Genomic DNA, 18307 nt, shown 5'->3' on the forward strand with positions numbered 1-18307 from the left:
ATCATTATGGGAAGTTGTGTGGCAATTCCTCAAAGAGCTAAAATCAGAACTACCATTTGACCCAGCAATCTCATTCCTGGGTATACCCATAGGAATATAAATCATTCTACCATAAAGACACCTGCACATGAGTGTTCACTGCAGCACTGTTCACAACAGAGAAGACACGGAATCAATCGAAATGCCCATCAATAGAAAACCGTTTTGTTTTTTTTTTTTTTTTTTTTTTTTTTTTTTGGTTTTTTTTTTTTTTTTTGAGACGGAGTTTCGCTCTTGTTACCCAGGCTGGAGTGCAATGGCGCGGTCTCGGCTCACTGCAACTCCGTCTCCTGGGTTCAGGCAATTCTCCTGCCTCAGCCTCCTGAGTAGCTGGGATTACAGGCACGTGCCACCATGCCCAGCTAATTTTTTGTATTTTTAGTAGAGACAGGGTTTCACCATGTTGACCAGGATGGTCTCGATCTATTGACCTCGTGATCCACCCGCCTCGGTCTCCCAAAGTGCTGGGATTATAGGCTTGAGCCACCACGCCCGGCCAGAAAACCATATTTTTAAAATAGGGTACATATACACCACAGAATACTATGCAGCCATAAAAAATAATGTGGTCATCTCTTTTCCCAGAACATGGATGGAGCCAGAGGTCATTCTCCTTAGCAAGCTAACACAGAAACAGAAAACAAATACTGCATGTTCTCACTTATAACTGGGAGCTAAATGATGAGAACACACGGACAAAAAAAGGGGGGGGGAACAGACACTGGGGCATACAAGAGGGCAGAGAGTGGGAGTTAGAAGAGGAGCGGAAAAAATAACTACTGGTACTAGGCTTAGTACCTGGGTGATGAAATAACTTGTACATCAAACCCCTGTCACACGGGTTTACCTACATAACAAAGCTGCACATGTACCCTGAACCTAAAATAAAAGCTTTTTAAACCACAATAAAATTCAAACATCAATTTAATCTCTAATCCTTCCCCAATCAAAATTTTAAGATTTTTTTCTATTTTTTTTTATTATTATAATACTTTAAGTTCTGGGGTGCATGTGCAGATCTTGCAAGCATTGTTACATAGGTATACACATGCCACGATGGTTTGCTGCCTCCATTGCCCTGTCACCTACATTAGGTATTTCTTCTAATGTTATCCCTGCCCAACCAAAACAGGAATGCTTTTACACTGTTGGTGGGAGTGTAAAGTAGTGCAACCAGTGTGGAAGACAGTGTGGTGATTCCTCCAGGATCTAGAAATAGAAATACCATTTGACCCAGCAATCCCATTACTGGGTATATATCCAAAGGATTATAAATCATTCTATTATAAAGATTTTTTTTAAAAGAAAAACTTTTAGGCCAGGCACAGTGGCTCACACTTGTAATCCCAGCACTTTGGGAGGTTGAGGCGGGCAGATCACAAGCTCAGGAGATCAAGACCATCTGGCCAACATGGTGAAACCCTATCTCTACTAGAAATACAAAAAATCAGCCGGGTATGGTGGTGTGTACCTGTAATCCCAGTTACTCAGAAGGCTGAGGCAGGAGAATCACTTGAACCAGGGAGTCAGAAGCTGGCAATGAGCTGAGATCGCGGTACTACACTCCAGCCTGAGTGACAGAGCAAGATTGAATCTATAAAAAAAAAAAAGAAAGAAAGAAAGAAAGAAAGAAAAGCTTTTAATTAGCAGAATACATTGATTTTTTTCCTAAAACATGATAATAATTAAATAAAACTCATGTTTCACTCCACACCATTGTACCTACAAGAATTCAAAGAAAGGAAAGATGACTGATTCTAACAGAAATAACCATACAGGCTTCAGTGAAGAGGGTCTGAAATGGGCCTTAGGACAAAGAACAACTCAGGAGACTGAGAAGACAGACAAGGGTATGATATGAACAAGGAAAAGAACTAGAAAATGTTTGAAAATGATAAAGTAAAATATGGGTCAAGGGAGCAGATTGGGGCCAGGCTATGAGGGCTCTGAATGGCAGCCTAAGGAATGGGAACTTCACCCTACTGATAAGTCACTGGAAAGCTTTGAGAAGGTCACAAACATGACAAACAGCACTTCCAGGAAGATTACACTGACGGCATTAGGCAAGGTAACTTGGGAAATGGTCTTCAGCTCTGGCAACTTAATAGAAATATCTAGATTTCTTCTCCTTTTTTTTTTTTTTCAGACTTTTCATTTTGAAATTATTTCAGACTTGCAAAAATGTTCCAAAACTAGTCAAGAGTCCCCATATACTTTTCACTCAACTTCCTCAAATATTGTTTTAGATAACCACAGTGCCAACATGAAAATCAATAAATTATCACTGACGTCGTACAATGAATGAATCTACTGACCATATTCAATTCCTCTTTATCTTCCCCCTAATGCCTCTTTCTGGACCAGGGGCCAATGTTGGATCACACACTGCATCTCACTGTTCTGTCCTCTCAGTCTCCTTTAATCTGCGACAGTTCCATAGAATTTCTTTTGCATGTATGACCTTAAAATTCTGAAAAGCATTGGTGAGTTAGTTTGTAGAATTAGCCCCAGTTTAAATTTTTCTAATTTCTTCTCATGATTATACTCAGCTTAGACACTTTGGGCAAGAAAACCAAAGACGTGGTTTTGCGCCTTCTCCATCCATTATACTAGGATACCATAAGATGTTGATAACTCTAATTAATGGGATATTAACTTTGAGCCCTGGGCTAAAATTCCTCCACAATAAAGTGACCATTTTCCTTGGAAGCATTTTTATTTTATTTTATTTTTTTTTTATTTTTTTTTTTGGAGATGGAGTTTCACTCTTGTTGCCCAGGCTGCAATGCAATGGTGTAATCTTGGCTCACTGCAATCTCCACCTCCCTGGTTCAAACAATTCTCCTGCCTCAGCCTCCTAAGTCGCTGGGATTATAGGTACATGCCACCACACCCAGATAATTTTTGTATTTTTAGTAGAGACAGGGTTTCACCATGCTGCCCAGGCTGGTCTCAAACTCCCGACCTCATGATCTACCCACCTCAGCCACCCAAAGTGCTAGGATTACAGGCATGAGCCACTGTGCCCAGCCAGAGGCAGTCTTAAACAACCAATGCTTGGGCCACACCATGCACCGATCGAATCAGACACACTTGGGAAAGGCATAGGCATTAGTAGGTTTTAAATGCCCTACAAGTGATTCTAACCAGTATCCAGGGATGGAAACCTAAAGTTTAGAAAACGAAGATTAGAATCCTGAAAATCAGCTAGGGAGCCATTCCTTGGGCTTCTCTTTTTACAAAGAACATACAATTCTAGACACAAATAAATACCTATGGACCTGGCATAGACCCCTAGTAGGAAAATGGGAAGGTTAAAAATCCCCTCATTGGGAACATGATGAGTGAGTAGACTGCTGTCTAATAAAAAGAGAAGGCAGGGCCAGGTGTAGTGGCTCACACTTGTAATCCCAGCATTTGAGGAGGCCAAAAACGACCAGATCACTTGAGCTCAGGAGTTCGAGACCAGCCTGGGCAATATGGCAAAACCCCATCTCAACAAAAACAGACAAATAAACAAAACAAAAAAATAGCTTGGCATGATGGGATGTGCTTGTGGTCCCAGCTAATCAGGAGGCTGACAAGGGAGGACTGCTTGAGTCCAAGAGGTGGAGGTTAAAGTGAGCTATATACATATTCCACTACACTCCAGCCTGGATGTCAGAGTGAGAATCTGTGTCAAAAGAGAAAGAGGGCCAGAGGAGGGAGAGAGAGTGCACAGGGCACTAGGTAAAGTGACCAGCCTTCCTGCTGGCCTATTTTCTCTCCAAATATCAGAAACCCTGGCTTCAGTAATAGTGCACACCCATATATTTTATTATCTTAAGCCTGACATGAGCTCCTAATTGCCACTGACAGGGACAGAATTACAAATCACGTGATACAAATATGTAACCACATATGCAAAGATGTACATTTCCACATAGAGTTGAATAAACAGTTCACAGAATCCAGATTGAAAGTACATGACTTCCCTTAAACAAACCTGTCCTCCCCATTTGGTCCTTTGTCCGTAATCTCTTCTGAAACTGTTGTAAATTTTATGAAATAGGAAAGTATACACATCTCCTGCCACCAAGCTGTTTAAGTTAGAAAATACTATGCTCAACTTCCTTAGACTTATTATCTTAGAGTTTCCATAAAGGGATAGCGTCGATCACCTCCTCAGAGGGGCCATCTGATTACATGCAAAACAAAACACCAATTTCACCAAAACCCAGAGGCAGGAAGGACCCTGACAAGAGCAATCACAGGCCTAAGGTATTCACAGGCCTGCCAGGGTCTGGTGCTGCTGGTGCAGGAGGAATTGCTGCTGGCGATAGCTAAAAAAAAGAGACAGCAGCTCTAACACTCAGGAGGTAGTAAGAAAAGAACTCACTCAATGAACCTTCAATTTTTACATAGCCAGTACCCTTCCAGCCTCCCTATAGGGTCTCACTGAGAGGACTGGCACATGATTAAATGCCAATACAGGAGTGAAACAATTTATAGAAGCAAGGGATCAGCTGGGTCAGAAACAGTCACAAAAGAGACAGGATTCAGGTTAGGCCCTGAATGGTTCAGCCTCAGGAAAGCAGAGACATGAAGAAACCTAAGCCAGGGAACCAGATGTCAGGCACCACTGTAGATACTAGTTTTGAAGAGGGTCCCAGGAAAGAGAGTGGGCTTGCAGATGTTATTTTATTTACTCTCTCAACCAGCACATGAAATTATTCCAGCGGAAGATGCTCATCCTCAGAAAGGGGAAGTAACTTCCCAAAGTTGGTGGCGGATGTGGGATTAGAAAGTTGGTGAGTCTGACACCAGCACCCATGCCGCCACCACTACCATTGAGATACCTGAATGAAGTAAGTGTAGGGAACAGGAAAGAGCAGGGAGAGCCAGAGCAGAGTCAGCTTACAAACAGGGAAGTTAGGTAAGCTTGGTAAAGGAGGAATCACCTGTTGTAGAGGTATGAACAGTAGACAAAGACGTTCGAACTTGATCTAGTGACTACAGAAGAGCCCCTGAAGGTTTTGAGTAAGGGCAGAAACAACCAAAGTGAAACCTTGGGCCAAGATCAGTGGGTGGTGAAAATGGGGCTCTGGGTTCCCAAGGTAAAGTGATGCCACCAACAACAGTGAAGGGGCTGCGTGATGCGTGGAGTGAGGACTGGACGGAGAAGCTGAAGCCCCACGTTGAAGTGCAGAAAGTCATGCAGTAAGGGCATGGCTAGGGAGGGCAGGTTATATTCTCTCTCTGCACTATGGTCTGCCTTCAGCCTTAAATCACGTGGAATGAGAATTCATCTCCAAATGACCCTCAAGCCTTGCTACTCAAAGTGTGGTCCACCAACCAGCAGCAATGACATCATCCAAAAGCTCCTTAGAAATTGAGAGTCTCAGGCCCCACTAGAAGAATCAGACTCTGTATATAATCAAGATCTTCGGGTGATCCATGAACACATTAAGGTTGTGAAGCAGTTCTCTCTGGTGTCTTCCAGTTCTAAAATGCAACTATTTTCAGACTCATCTCAACTGTATCACCTCACAAGAGAAAAAGGATAATAAAGTTCCCCTTTCACCTCATTCATGACCTTTTCTTAATCCTAAAAGCTTCTTAGGCTTGCCAGCATTCAGGTAGAGGTTTTAGAAAACACCAGAGGTGGCTGGGTGTGGTGGCTCATGCTTGTAATCCCAGCACTTTGAGAGGTTGAGGAGGGTGGATCACAAGGTCAGGAGATCAAGACCATCCTGGCTAACATGGTGAAATCCCGTCTCTACTAAAAATACAAAAAATTAGCTGGGCGTAGTGGCGCGCACCTGTAGTCTCAGCTACTCAGGAGGCTGAGGCAGGAGAATCGCTTGAACCTGGGAGGCGGATGTTGCAGTGAGCTGAGATCAGCCACTGCACTCTAGTTTCCACGAGGAGCGAGACTTCATCTCAAAAAGAGAAGAGGAGAGGAGAGAGGGGAGGGGAGGGGAGGGGAGGGGAGGGGAGGGGAGGGAAGGGGAGGGGAGGGGAGGGGAGGGGAGGGGAAGGGAGGGGAGGGGAGGGGAGGGGGAGAGGAGGGGAGGGGGAGAGGAGGAGAGAGGAGAGAAGAGAAGAGAAGAGAAAGAGAAAGAAATAAAGAAAGAGAGAGAAAGAAGAAAGGAAGGAAGGAAAGAAAACACCAGAGGGGCAGCACTGCCACCTCGTGGCCATCACCAGTAATGTATCTAACTCTTAGGGGTAAAGGAGAGGATAGGGCAGGCAGGGGCAAGAACAGAGATACTTGATAAAGTCCAAGTCATAGACTGGATATGAGAATCACAACGCCCACAATGACTGAAAGTAACTGTCACAGAGAGCTCAGCCTGCATCACTGAGAAATATCCAATTGCAAAGGGCAGTTTTTATAATACTTAATATGTGTTATCAGTGGGAAACCACATTCGAATCCCAGCTCTGCCCTTGTAACCTTAGAAATCACTCTACCAGGTATTTTCAGACACCCAGCCCTGGCTTGAATTCTGCCAGTAAACTTGCAATTTTCCAACAAAACTTCCTTTACTGTGACAGTTCTTTTTCATCTTGAGTCAAAATGTGTCTGATACATGCTCACCAATCCTCATCCTCCTCTCCACAGGCTGAAATAAGTTTAACACCTTTTCATACAACCAACCTGCAAATATGGGTAAACTCTCCCCATGCGCCACCCACCCCATCTTCCCTCAGCCATTTGTCATGTGGGGTCACCTGAAGCCCCATGCCCTATGATCACTTTTCTATGGGCGAGTGAAGTGCAGCAACCACAGCAGACACTCTGAATCCTAGGGGTGTCCCCAGAGCAGCAGAGCCACAGGACTCCCATCCCCATCCTGGCACCTCATCCCTATCTAGCAGCTAAACGCCACACCAACTGACCTGGGGACACTGACTTTTCCTGCTTGTGCCACTGCTCAGCCATCCCACACCTGTGCAGGTGTCTACTTTTTACTCAGTTTTATTTTGTAAGAAATATGTATCGGAGTTTGCTGTGCACTGTCACTGGTGAGACAAAGGTGAATCACACTTGGTCCCTGCCTCGCAGAGCGCCAGGCTACAGACAGAACCCACTCAAAGCCAGACCATTATTCAGTGAGAAACACCGTGACAGAGCATCACACAGGCTTTTCTGACCCATCTCACCAATCCCCTGTGAAATACCTTCCACTCTTGGTTTTTTCTGGGATCAGTTTTCCTCATTTCAAGCTCAAAGTGAAAAAGAGAATGTCAATGTCCCCGATGGTCCTTTGTGCGGTCACAACTGGACCTGGCATGTCCTTCTGGCTAATCCAGGGTGCTCAGGGCTCTGACTTCACTTTGAACATTCTCTCGCTATCGGAGCTCACCGCCGTCTGCACCTGCAGCAGCCAAGTGGCTGCACACTAACAGAAAATCCAGCAAGTCAGGAAACTTGCTTTACTCCCTTAACTTTGAGGCTAGTGGCCGTGTGACATTGAACTGATCCTATAACTTCCCTGCACTTTAATTTCCACGTCTGTGAAGTGGAGCAGGTGGATTCGGTCACCCTAGGTCCAGGTGCATAGTGAGAGCTCCTGAGAGACAGCAGCACACCTGATCTTCTCAGCATCCACCATCCAGCAAATACCAGGCACACACCAGGTGCTCAAAGCCTCACTGAACATATGTGTGGATAAATGACTACATTAGATCTATGTGAATCATGGACAAAGTCAACACATACTTTTGAATGTCTACCAAGTACACCGCAGAATAAGGAACTAAGTAACCCAGGCAGAACGGGGTTTTCTCCTAACTTCCCCTTACCTCCTTCCTGGGGGAGGGAGGGCCTCTGTACATCAGAGAGACTCTTGACAACGTGGAGGTGTTTTAATCTATGGACCTGAGGGACCCAAAGCTCCCTCCAATGAGACACAGAATGTGACACCCACCCCAAGTGCATGGAGGGAAAATGAGATGGAGTGAACTGACAGGGAGCAGGACCTGGGAGAACAGAGGGGTAAAGAGACTGTGGGACCCAGAGGAAGGTCTGAGGAGGAGCTCCTGGCCCCTCCAGTGGCCTCGGTGTGGACTGAGGAGAACTCAGCAGCATAAGTAAAGCGGCCCCACCAGGCTCCATGCGTACATGGGATCTCTTTTCAGTAAGATTTTCTTTCTGCTCATAAGCTGCACTTTCGCCTATTTTCTAACACACCAGGCCCAGCTGACAGGTTACAAAACCGTCATCCCATTCAACAATAATTATAGAATACTCCCAAGGTGCCGGGCCCTGTGTACGTTCAGGGAATACAAAAATGAACACAAACAGCCCTGTCCTCAAAGATCCCCATGGAAAGAGCTCCAGGGGCGCCTCTCCTACAACATGCCCCTGCTCTGCACGGCCCTCCTTGCTGCCCTCCACCAACCCAAATCCTCCCCCACCCTGTGAGACCAGCTCGAGTTCTGCCCAACCCAGAGTCCCTCTCAGTCCCCTGCACTCCTGCCACTTTGAGAGATGACTGCACTTATATCTCTAGGCTTTACGAACAGATGTCATCTCCCTCATTAGACTTGAGCCTCCTGAAGGCAGAGATTATTTTTAGAATTTTCCAGAAAGAAGTCACATCGGTGGTTTGCATCAGACCAAGTTTAGGCCCAGCCTGAGCCTTCAACTCACACAGGCTCCACTGCCTGGCACAGTCCCTGGCCCTGTAGGTGCTTTATAAACCCAGCAGTAGCAAAGCTCACAAGCAACTCTGTGACAAGGCAACAGGCCGGGATAATTTGAAAACACAGAGAGAAGAACCGCCAAACAAAAATCAAAAGGCTTTGACTCATGGCCTGCCTCTTCCCTCCTCTCAGGAAAACAAAATCACGCCACCTGTTCTCACTCCTGCCTCATTTCCTAAAGTCCATGAAACAGTTGTCAAGTTCAGTAAGTGCTGATATTCCAGGTCCTTTCCTATTCCATGATGATCCTTGCCTACAAATAACAATTACTGTGGTGTTAGCCAAATAGTGATTTTCTATTTCCATCACTCCTTCTACATTTATAAACTGGAATTCTGCTACAAGACAAAGCTATTTCTGCTCCCTCATTTATTTATTTATTCAATTATTTATTTATATTAGCATGGGCTCATGGGTATTTATGAACAGGAATCCATTGCTATCATTACTTCTTATGTTGTTCATACTGTCTGAAAATTGACCATTGAGAGCTCCTTGGAAATCTGTGAACTTTCAACACATCCCCATCATTTTCCAAGTAGTTTCTTACTTTCTGGCCCCACAAGAAGCTCCAGGCTCCTCTATGCTTTCCTGACCCAGCCCTGGAATCAGCTATTTCTCCCGGGAGCCCTGGTTCCTTTCATGGGAGAATATTTGCAGACCATGGGAACTGATACACCCTTGGTTAGTAGGTGCTGGTGCTTCTGTGCCCTCTAGTGGTCAAATCTGGGAAATACACACCCACATAGTTGACTCATTCTGCAAATTGAGTAAATCAGGCACAGAAAAGTTAGACAACTTGACCAAAATCGCAGAGCAAACAGGTAGTAAAACTGACATGAAAATAATGACAGACGCTTCACAAGTCCTAACGAGCGAAAGTAACTTCTTCACACATACACATCAGCAGAAAGCCACAGCCCTAGTCCAGCATAGACACCTCCTTTGGAAAATAACTCCACAGCAATAATCATGATGGTAACCAACATGTATTCAATATCTGCCTGGGCACTGGGCTCCCACAGCCACTCATTTATTCCTAACAACTCTGCAGGGTGGATTTCACCATCCTCCTTTTACAAATTAAGGAATCAAGGCAGCCGAGTGACTTGTCCAAGTCAACCCAGTTAAGTGACAGAGCCAGCAGCTGACCCTAGGTCTATCTGGATACAAAGTCCATGCTTATGACACTGTGTCAGCATTTCTCAAAACTGATTTTAGGTGAAAGTTAAATAAGCTGTTTCATAATGTTAGTATTTATGTGTTTATTTTAATGCATGTTAGAAAAACATTTAAGCACACATCAAATCTGTAATTTCATGGACAATATTGCATAAGACAAGGATGTTTTGTCTCAAACTCCTGGCCTCATGCCATCCTCCCACCTTAGCCTCTCGAGTAGCTGGGATCACAGGTGTGAGCCACCGTGCCCTGCTCAAACAAGAATGTTTTGTAAACTACATTTATTTAGAAAAAAAATAGTATTAAATAAATAATAATAAATGTAGTACCTCCCACCAGGTCCCTCCCACAATATGTGGGTGGGGGGGGGATTACGGGAATTACAATCCAAGATAAGATTTGGGTGGGGACACAGTGACACTATGTCACTGCCCATTCTATTCCACATAAGATGCAATGAGGGAGGAATATGTGTTGCATGTGCCTGAACATTAGGGCTGTACGCACATCTGTTGCCACTCCCTCCAGGGCTGATTGTTGCACCTAGGGTGTGGTCTCTAGGCTGAGAGCCTGCTCCTGCCTCATGATGCATCTTCCTCCCTCTGACACTCAGGCCACTGTCTCTGCCTACAAAAGTGGAAACTTTTCATGATTAATTTGTGACCCTCTTGCCTGACCCTGGAACCACACACACCACCCAGCCTGGAGCACCCCCTGCACACAGCATCCTGCTTCTCCAGCCCCACCTGAGCCCCTGGGAAGCTGAAGTGACCCAAGCCCCGAGGCTCCGCTACCAGCTCCTCCAAGCCAAGCCTTGTCACCCCCATCTTGCTCATTCCTGCCCACATCACACCCACAGAGAAGACTCTGGTCCTACAGACCAGCCCTGCCCTTATAGGGACTGAGGTCCAGCCAATCCAGTGTCCCTGCTGGGCACACAGAGCACTCAGGATGCCTAGTGTTAGGGTCACCTGTGGGCTCAGGAGTAGGGGGATCCTCTAACTTGCATGAGTCAGAGCCCTCCTCACATCCTACATCTGAGCAGTCACCAGGATCCTCTCTGCCTTGTCCTCACCCTCAATGTCTCAATGACTCACTCAACGTCCTAGGTCACCCTTGTCATGTCTCCTGGACACAGCCACAGCTCCTGACAGGAAGAGTTGAGACTCTGTCTCTCCAGAAGTCACTCCCACTCTGACCACTTGAACCTGCTCAGCCTCATCTGACCCTCCCCTCACCAGGGGCCCTGTGCTCTGGATCCCTGGATACCTGGGTCCTTGTCAGGTAAACATCATAACAGTAACAACCACCTGAACCCTGAAACTCTCACCCAAGGCACATGTCTGATGAAAGTTACCAGGTAACACACCTTTGGCTCCACACACCTAAAACTTCACTGTAATGAGGCATCCTCATCCCTCTCCTCCCATCCCTAGGGACAGTAAGCGCCACAGGCTGCCTCAGACCACCAGCCCCTTCCCCTAGACACAGCCTCAGATCTATACTGACCCTCTACACAGAGAGGCTTTGGGGAACAGCAGACACTAGGAAATCCCACTGACCCAGGTGTCACCCACAGCCCCACCCCCCTCATATCTGTGACAGAGATGGACACATGTAACACACTTCTGCTCACCACCCAGCCACCAAGGTCAATCACAGTCTGCTTCTCCCTTGACCCACTACTCCCCACGTCTTCCCTCCCCAGCTACAGCCTGGTGGCCTCCCTGCTGTTCTTGGCCCATGAAGGCAGGTTTCAACCTCTGTATTATTCCCTCCCCTCCCCTCCCCTCTTCTCTCCTTCCCTTCCCAGGAGCCCATATCTGCCTGTCCACCTGCCTTACAGCCAGAGTCATAAGCCACCTGCTCCCTTCCATCTTCCCTGACCCTGTACATGGAGATGATGGCCCCTCCTAGAATATCCACTGATCACTGTCGGCCTTCAGTGGTAATCACAGGTTCTGCAGGGGTCACCTGTGGAACCAGAACTCTTGGAAGGACCAGCAGGGGGAGCTGCTCAGGACATCTCAGGGCTCTTGGAACCTGGTACACCACAGGCACATACATAATCAGTACCGATTAGTGAAAGGATAAGTGATGGATGACTAACTGTAAGTGAAGAGGGTGTGTGGGCAGAGGTAGATACAGGAACACAGGCACTTTCTACTCCAATAATTATTCCAAGAAAGGTGGGGATATTAAAGATGGGCATCTTCATATATTTCTGATGGGACTGCAGTACATACAATGACATTACGTTGGCCCATGTGGTTTTTTTGGTTTTGTTTGGCGAGTTGGGGAGGGGTTGAGATGGAGTCTCACTCTGTTGCCCTGGCAGGAGTACAGTGGCATGATCAGAGCTCACTGCAGTCTTGAACTCTTAGCCTCAGGAAACCTCCTGCCTTGGCCTCCCAACACTCTGAAATTGCAGGTTTGAGCTGAGCCACCATGCCCAGCCCTGGCCTCCTTGTATTTAGTGTGCATACACTTTGACGACCATCCCACTCCTGAGCGCCTCACTGAGCAGTGAGCTCTGAGAAGGCAAAACTGTGCTTGCCCTCTCTCTGTTAAAGCCCTTGACCTGTCCACAGCCTGGCACAGGGTACTTTTTATAAGAGTTGAATGAATGAGTTCCTGGATTAACACTCCACATGCAGAAAAGGTATGTGTACGAGTATAGTCACTGCAGAATGTCTTGTCAATACGAAGAGTGGGACGCAGTGTCAAATCCAGCAATAGGTGAGTGGATAAAGCATCACAGTGTAGCCTTTCAATAAAATAAATAAGGGGAAACCAATTTAAAAACATAACTGGAGTAAAGAACATGAATAGACACTTTTCAGAAGCTTGAACAGGGGCCAGGTGCAGTGGCTCACGCCTGTAATCCCAGCACTTTGGGAGGCTGAGGCAGGAGGGTCACAAGATCAGTAGTTTTGAGGCCAGCCTGGCCAACATGCTGAAACCCCATCTCTACTAAAAATACAAAAAAAAAAAAAAAAATTAGTCAGGCATGGTGGCATGCACCTATAATCCCAGCTACTCTGGAGGCTGAGGCAGGAAAATCACTTGAACCCAGGAGGCAGAGGTTGTGATGAGTGGAGATCACACCATTGCACCCCAGCCTGGGCAACAGAGCAAGACTCCATCTCAAAAAAAAAAAAAAAAAGCTTGAATATATGCATGTGGCCAACAAGCATATGAAAAAATGTTCAACATCAATAATTATTAGAGAAATGCAAATCAAAACCACAGTTAGATACCATTTATACATACAGCAGTCAGAGCAGCTTATGAAAAAGTCAAAAAATAACACATGCTGCCGAGGTTGCAGAGAAAAAGGAATGTGCCAGGCACGATGGCTCACACCTGTAATCCTAGCAATTTGGGAAGCCAAGGAGGGCAGATCACTTGAGAACAGAAGTTCAAGACCAGCCTGGCCAACAGGATGAAACCTCGACTCTACTAAAAATACAAAAATTAGCTGGATGTGGTGGTGCGTACCTGTAGCCCCAGCTACTTGGGAGGCTGAGGCACGAGAATCACTTGAACCTGGGAGGTGGAGGTTGCAGAGAGCTAAGACCGTGCCACTGCACTCCAGCCTGACCGACAGAGCAACACACTGTCTAAAAAAGAAAAAAACAGGCCGGGTGCCGTGGCTCATGCCTGTAACCCCAGCACTTTGGGAGGCCGAGGTGAGTGGATCACGAGGTCAGGAGTTCAAGACCAGCCTGACCAACATGGTGAAACCCCGTCTCTACTAAAAATACAAAAAATGAGCTGGATGTGGTGGTGCATGCCTGTAATCCCAGCTACTCAGGAGGCTGAGACAGAATTGCTTGAACCTGGGAGGCAGAGGTTGCAGTGAGCTGAGATCCTGGGTGACAGAGCAAAACTCAGAGAAGAAAGGAAGGAAGAAGGAAGAAAGAAGGAAGGAAGCAGGGAGGGAGGGAGGGAGGGAAGGAAGGAAGGAAGGAAGGGCGGGCGAGCAGAGAGAGAGAAAATGGAATGTTTATACACTGCTGGTGAGAGTGTAAATTAGTTCAGCCATTGTGGAAAGCAGTGTGGCAATTCCTCGAAAAGCTAAAAACAGAACTACCATTTGGCCCCACAATCCTATTATCGGGTATATACCCAGAGGAATGTAAATCATTCTGCCATAAAGATACATGGACACGAATGTTCACTGCAGAACTATTCACAATAGCAAAGACATGGACTCAACCTAAGTGTCCATCGATGGTAAACTGGATAAAGAAAATCTGGTACATATACACCATGGAATACTACACGGCTATAAAAAAGAATGAGGTCATTTCCTTTGCAGGAACATGGATGGAGCTGGAAGCCATTATCCTTAGCAAACTAATACAGGAACAGAAAACTAAATACCACATGTTCTCACTTTTAAGTGGGAGCTAAATGATGAGAACCCATGAACACAAAGAGAACAAAATACACTGGGGCCTCCTTGAGGATGGAGGGTGAGAGGAGGGAGAAGATCAGACCAAACACCTATTGGGTACTAGGCTTAATACCTGGGTGACAAAATCATCTGTAAACTAAACCCCTGTGACATGCAGTTTATGTATATAATAAATCTGTGCATGTACCCCTGAACCTAAAATAAAAGTTCTAAAACAGAAAAAGAAACACAGTTGGAGCAAATCCACATGTATTGAGAAAGGAAGTGTCTACCTTAGGTGCTTCGCTATGAAACAAAAACAACGTTACCAAGTCATAATGTAATTCATTAATGTTTGTCTGTATAAACAATGAGTGGGACAAATGAGAAAGTATCATTGAAAGATTCACACCAACTGCAAACAACGGTTACATCCTGCAAATAGAATTGGGGTGGGGTGTGGTCAGAGATCTGACACATTATTTTACACATGCTTATATTGCTAGAATTTACAGTAAGTGTGGTTTCCTGTGTTTTGATTTTTTTTTTTTTTTTGAGACAGAGTCTTGCTCTGTCATCCAGGCTGGAGTGCAATGGGGTGATCTCGGCTCACTGTAATCTCTGCCTGCTGAGTTCAAGTGATTCTCCTGCCTCAGCCTCCCAAGTAGCTAAGATTACAGGCGTGAGTCATCACGCCTGGCTAATTTTTGTATTTTTAGTAGAGATGGAGTTTCACCATGTTGGCCAGGCTGGTCTTGAATTCCTGGCCTCAACTGGTCCACCCCCTCAGCCTCCAAAACTGCTGGGATTACAGAAATGACCACCACATCCGGCCTCCTATGCGATTTTCAAAATAACAGATGAAACTATTCAAAAAGACTGAGGACGTATGTGACATCCTCGGACCCCAGGGTCCTGGCCTCCTCCAGCCCCCAAACTGTTGAGTCGCCTCTGAGACAGCCCTTTGAGGTCTCCTCATCTCACCACTCAGGTAGAGAGGCACCAAGACTCCCAGGAGGGGGTCCTTGCTGCAGCTCCCACAGCAGACAGGGATAAAGTGAGGTTCTGTCCAGCTTGACACACACACTGAGTGAGTACACACACTGTAAGCTTGTCCTGGATAGTGAGACAATCCCTGCTATACAAGGATTCACCATTCAGTGGACACTGGGAGCGAACAGATGAGACCAAACCGTACTGCAGGTCCTAAGACAGGTGCAGCACAGAGCCTTGGGGAACACGGGTCCCATCCAGCCCAGAGTCTCCCCTTCACCTCAAGCCTCTCCCTGTCCCAACTCCTGACCCAGGAAGAGCTACATAATATCCTCATTTTATTTGCTGAGTTGCTATGTTAGTGTGAGTTGCCTGCCATAGATGAGTTAAGAGACACTTGAAGCACTTGCCTGCATGATAACGTGGACCACCTTCTCTCTCCCCCTGGGTCCTGTGCCCTAAGGCCCTCTTCACCCAGGCCCTGGTGGCCCCAACTGGTGGCCTCCACAAATGGATTCCTCCTCAAGCTGACCCACGGGCCTTCCTTCCAGCAAGTGGCTCGCCTACAACCTCCTCCACACACCTGAGTCAGAGGTTATAAGTCCTTCTCTGAGGTACCGAAGGAAGGGTGATGATCTTATGTAGGTTCACTCAGATTAGGTGGCACATTCTCACAAACAAGCTGGTTTGTGCATTAAAGCAAAAAGCCACAGCTCCTGAGCATGTTTTACCATTGCCAAGTGTTGTTTGCCAGAGATGAGAGGTTAAAAAAAAACATGTCACATCATGATTTAGCTCTAAATGACTTTTTAATTGTATTTTTTTAGTTGACACATAATAATTGTACCTATTTATGGGTCCATAGCAATGTAATACTTACAAGGTATAGTGATCAGGTCAGGATAATTAGCATATCCATCATCTCAAACATTTAGCATTTCTTTGTGTTGGGAACATTCAATATCCTCTTTCTAGGTACTTGGAACTATACATTATTGTTAACTATAGTCAGGCCAGGTGTGGTGGGTCACGCCTATAATCTCAGCACTTGGGAAGGCCAAGGCGGGAGGACTGCTTGAGCCTAGAGTTCAAGACCAGCCTGAGCAACATAATGAGACAAATCTCTACCAAAAAAAAAAAAAAATCAAAACATTTGGTTGTCATGGTGGCTAATACCTATAATCCTAGCACTTTGAGAGGCCTAGATGGGAAGACCTCTTTAACTCAGGAGTTCAAGGCCAGCCTGGGCAACATAGTGATACCCTGTCTCTTTTTAAAAAAAAAAAAAAAGAAAGAAAAAACAAAAAATTGGCCAGGCATAGTGGCATGCACCTATAATTCCAGCTACATGGGAGACTGAGGCAGGAGGATCACTCAACCCAGGAGGTTGAGGCTGCAGTGTACTCCAGCCTAGGCAACAGGGCAAGACCCTTTCTCAAAAAAATAAATAAATAACCTCTATAGCCATCCTATAGTGGTATAGAACATTAGAACTTATTCGTCCTCCTATATAGCTGTAATTTTATCTCCTTTAACAAATCTTTCCTGTCCCTCTATTTCTCTACCCTTCCCAGCCTCTGGTATCCTCTGTTGTACTTTTTCCTTCTATGAAATCAACTATTTTCACATTCCACATACTAGTAGGAACATGTGGTGCTTAACTTTCTGTTCCTAGACCATTTAACTTAACATTCTTCAGCTCCATTCACATTGCCACACGATAGGATTTCATTCTCAAGTCCCTAGAGACACCTCACTGGGCCATTTTTTTTCTCTCAAACCTCTGGGACAGTTCTAGTGGACAGTTCTCTCGAATCTCCCTGGGCTCATCCTGTACTGCATGGAGTAGGGCAGCCTGCGGACCCGCAGTGAACAGGACCTGGGGTGCCTTGACCTTGAAGCCTGGAGGTCAGAGCCCACCTCTGCCCAGGGGTCAGGGCCAGCCCACATCATGTGGACCCTGGTCAGCATCCCTGGGGCAGTCCCTGGCAAGGCCGCAGGTCTCGTCTTGCCCTCCAGGGGGAGGCATTGCACACAGACAACACTCGGGAAATGGATTCCCCTGGTTGTGAACCTGGCTTTGCTAAAGAGGTGAAGGTAGAGCCCACTTTCCATCCCTTGCTCCAAAAGACCCTTCTGGGCCCTCCCACATACTTGCTCTGTCCCTTCCTGGGTCCTCTGAGGACCCTGTTCCACAAGGGGTCCCTGTGTAGCTCCCCATTCCCTCCTGACACCACCCATGGGGAAGGTGCGGTGACCACAGGACAGTCAGCCTCACAGAGAACAGAAGCCACCTGGGACGGTCAGGAAGAACATGGACAGGCCCTGAGCCTCAGCTCAGCCAACAGACATGGAGAGGGAGGGTGCCCCTGAAGCCTTCCCCAAGGACAGTAGAGCCCAGAGACACCCACCTCCCTCCTCCACAGTCCTCTCTTCCCAGGACACCTCCCTCCACACCCAGGAGCTGCAGCTCTGCCTGAGACCCCTGGGCCTGGGTCTCTGTCCCTGGGTCAGAGGCCTGCCTGGTGAAACTACAGACAGGGGCCGGTCCCTCCCCAGTCATCCCCCAATAAGTCCCTTTCTATCCCCCAGAGCCACTTCTGTCACCTTCCTGCTCGGTATCTTCCTACCTTCCCAGAGCACTGGAGAACATGAGGAGACCTGGAAACTCACTGTGTCTCAAAGGAAATAATTACCACATTTGGATATGCCAGGGTTCTCTGTGTGCTGCTGAGAGACCCAAAGCCAGGACACAATAGCAGTCAGTCCTGGAGATGGGGGAGTCCTCCTCCCCTGATGGGGACAGAGGTCCCATCAGCCTTGATTCTCAAAGTGTGGTCTGGGAAACCAAAATGTAAACAGCAGGGAAAGAGAAAGTAAGGACAAAAGCAGGAATGAGAGGAGAGGAAACAGAGAGCTTCCTCGGCACAAACCCCGCCCCAGCACACATGACCAGACAAAGCTCTGGGTCCCAGGGAGGAGGCTCAGCACAGAGGG

The 18307-nt window shown here is 46.6% G+C and overlaps 1 long non-coding RNA gene across 11 annotated transcripts in view; it reads right to left on the reverse strand.

Moving 5' to 3' along the window:
* Nucleotides 1-18307, reverse strand: part of LOC120362736 (uncharacterized) — a 403841-nt gene that overhangs the window by 261068 nt on the left and 124466 nt on the right. The window lies entirely within an intron of this gene.

This window comes from Saimiri boliviensis, chromosome 14 (assembly GCF_048565385.1).
Source record: "Saimiri boliviensis isolate mSaiBol1 chromosome 14, mSaiBol1.pri, whole genome shotgun sequence".
Lineage (NCBI taxonomy): Eukaryota > Metazoa > Chordata > Mammalia > Primates > Cebidae > Saimiri > Saimiri boliviensis.